Source organism: Rhagoletis zephyria, unplaced genomic scaffold (assembly GCF_001687245.7).
Source record: "Rhagoletis zephyria isolate East Lansing unplaced genomic scaffold, Rhagoletis_zephyria_1.1 Rzeph_scaffold_00384, whole genome shotgun sequence".
NCBI classification, from domain to species: Eukaryota; Metazoa; Arthropoda; class Insecta; order Diptera; family Tephritidae; genus Rhagoletis; species Rhagoletis zephyria.
This window is the reverse complement of record NW_016157468.1, coordinates 7,614-10,748: the sequence shown is the minus strand read 5'-3', so window position 1 is coordinate 10,748 and position 3,135 is coordinate 7,614.

Genomic DNA, 3,135 nt, shown 5'->3' with positions numbered 1-3,135 from the left:
AAGAAGGAAAGAGAAGCGGGTCACAATTTTATCCCCTTTTGTGTAAAGGTACTAGGAAAAGTAAGTAGTCTGGTAGGGATGAAATGCTTTTTTGTATACTAATTGAATTAAATATATAAAGAAGATTCCACTGAACTACACAATAGACAATGAATTAATTTTTTATGGCCACATAAATATTAAAAATGAAATAAATGGATATTCACATAAAATTCTTGCCAAAGAAAAATCTTTGAGGTCTTTGAAGAAATATTCCCAAATATCCAAAATAAAATATGGTTTCATTGATATTCCAGTATATATTTAACAAATTAATGGAATTCAAACAAATCCTTTATTCAAAGGGACTATATGAAGAATTATACAAATGGTAAAGATGCAATTGATTTAATGCATATAAGTTAATCTTTTAAAAAGTATTATATTTGTTGCATTTACAGATTGCATGTTCAATATCTTAAATTGAATTACATTTGGTTTTTTTTAATTAAATTTTTTAGTAATGTTTTTTACTTTTTTCTCCAATCAGTCTTGCTAATCATTATATTGGTTACATTTAAAAGTTAGATCTTCAATATCTCAATTTAATTACATTTGGTTATTTAAAAATCTAATTTTTGTGGAATGTTTTTTACTTCTTTCTCCAATCAGTCTTGTTAATCATTATATCGGTTAAACTTTAAAAATATGTCTTCAATACATTACATTTCGTTTTTTAAAAATGTTAATTTTTTGTAATGTTTACTTTTTTCTGCAATCAGTCACAATCAGCACAAGAAAATACCTTTATTAATATTTCCACTTTCGCTTTTATGGAGTGGTATACTTACTTGTAAATATGCAAAGGCTGCATTTGACCAACCCAAAGGCTGCAGTGGTAAAAATACATGCACCAGCAAACGTGGACGGACACCCAAATGATCCTGACTTTCACAAGAGAATATATTTATTAATATTTGTACTACCATACGTGGATGGATACAGGGATACTAGCATGCAAAACTTACTTGCAACGGCTGCACTTGTTGTAAAACGCTACTTTTTGCAAAATAAATATGTAAATTATTGTTGTAATTCAAAATATTTCCATTATTTTCGATTTTTTTGCCATACTTACTTGAATTTGCTCAATAAGAAAATGAATTTCCTCGAAATAATCCATGATTCAATAATACAAGGTTGGATAAATATTGACATTTGTGTCAATCGACTGCCTCGTACGGTTGCATTTGAGAAGGAAAGAGAAGCGGGTAACAATTTTATCTCCTTTTGTGGGAAGGTAGTGGGAAAAGTAAGTAGTCTGGCAGTGCTGAAATGCATTTTTGTATACAAATTGAATTAAAAATATAAAGAAGATTCCACTGATCTACATAATAGACAATAAATTAACTTTTTATGGCCACATAAATATTAAAAATGAAATAAGTGGATATTAACATAAAATTCTTGCCAAAGAAAAATCTTTGAAATCTTTGAAGAAATGTTCCCAAATATTCAAAATAAACCATGGTTTCATTAAAATTCCAGTATATATTAAACAAAGTTAATGGAATTCAAACAAATCCTTTATNTCAAATTGAATTACATTTGTTTTTTTTTTTAATTTAAGTTTTTTAGTAATGTTTTCTACTTTTTCCTCCAATCAGTCTTGCTAATCATTATATTGGTTACATTTAAAAGTTATATCTTCAATATCGCAATTTATTACATTTGGTTATTTAAAAATCTAATTTTCGCGGAATGTTTTTTACTTTTTTCTCCAATCAGTCTTGTTAATCATTATGTCGGTTAAACTTTAAAAATATGTCTTCAATATCGCAATTTAGTTACATTTCGTTTTTTAAAAATGTTAAATTTTGTAATGTTGTGTACTTTTTTCTGCAATCAGTCCAAATGAGCACAAGAAAATATCTTTATTAATATTTCCACTTTCGCTTTTATGGAGTGGTATACTTACTTGTAAATATGCAAAGGCTGCACTTGACCAACCCAAACGCTGCAGTGGTAAAAATACATGCACCAGCAAACGTGGACGGACACCCAAGTGATCCTGACCTTCACAAGATAATATATTTATTAATATTTGTATTTTCTGCACCAGCCATACGTGGAATGACACACAGGGATCCTAGCAGGCAAAACTTACTTGCAACGGCTGCACTTGTCGTAAAACGCTACTTTTTGAATACAAATTATGAATAACTCCGATACCCTGCAAATAAATATGTAATTTATTGTTTTAATTCAAAATCTTTCCATTATTTTTGATTTTTTTGCCACATGAATTTCCACCAAACAATCGATGAAAATATCGGCAGTGTTGCCAGTTGAACTTTTTATACGAAGGCAATATTTCTCCTTGTATTTTAGTAGTAGTTTCTACAAATCAAAAAAGAAGGCAACACAGGCAAAGGCAGAATGCGGGAGCGAGACAACTGCCAGGTTATCCAACCTTGTATTATTGAATCATGGAAATAATCTATGAAAATATCGGCAGTGTTGCCTGTTGAACTTTTTACACGAAGACAATATTTCTCCTTGTATTTTAGTAGAGTTTTTATAAAACAAGAAAGAAGGCAACACAGGCTAAGGCAGAATGCGGGAGCGAGACAACTGCCAGGTTATCCAACCTTGTATTAGGAGCGTTCCTTATCTCCCAGAAATAGTCAGAAAAAGTCCGAAGTAGTCAGATTTAGTCCAAAAAGCGTTCCTTAACTCGGAAATGACAGCAAAAATGAGAGAGCAACATTCAGTGAGAGTGACTCTCATCAGTCCGAAGTAGTCAGATTTAGTCAGAAGAATTTTTTCTGGCAAAATCCTGAAAAGTGTCAAACTCAACTGAATTTAAATTAACGGAAATTAAAGAATACGCTAAAAGTGAGAATAATCTAAAAAGTAAAAGAAATGAATTGAAATTGGAAGAAGGCAAAAAATAATTGATATAGCAAGTGTTTATTGTGCTTGTGCTTGTGTGAATGTGTTTTGTACATACATTTCTGTTCTTATTTGACGTTAGTTTTGTTGTTGCCATTCTTTGGACTAAAAATTTGGTTTTTTGCGTTCCTTTACTTTTCCTGTTATTCTCTTTTAGTGAGCGCATTTTGCTTACGCTCTGGCATTTTGACACTTTTCAGA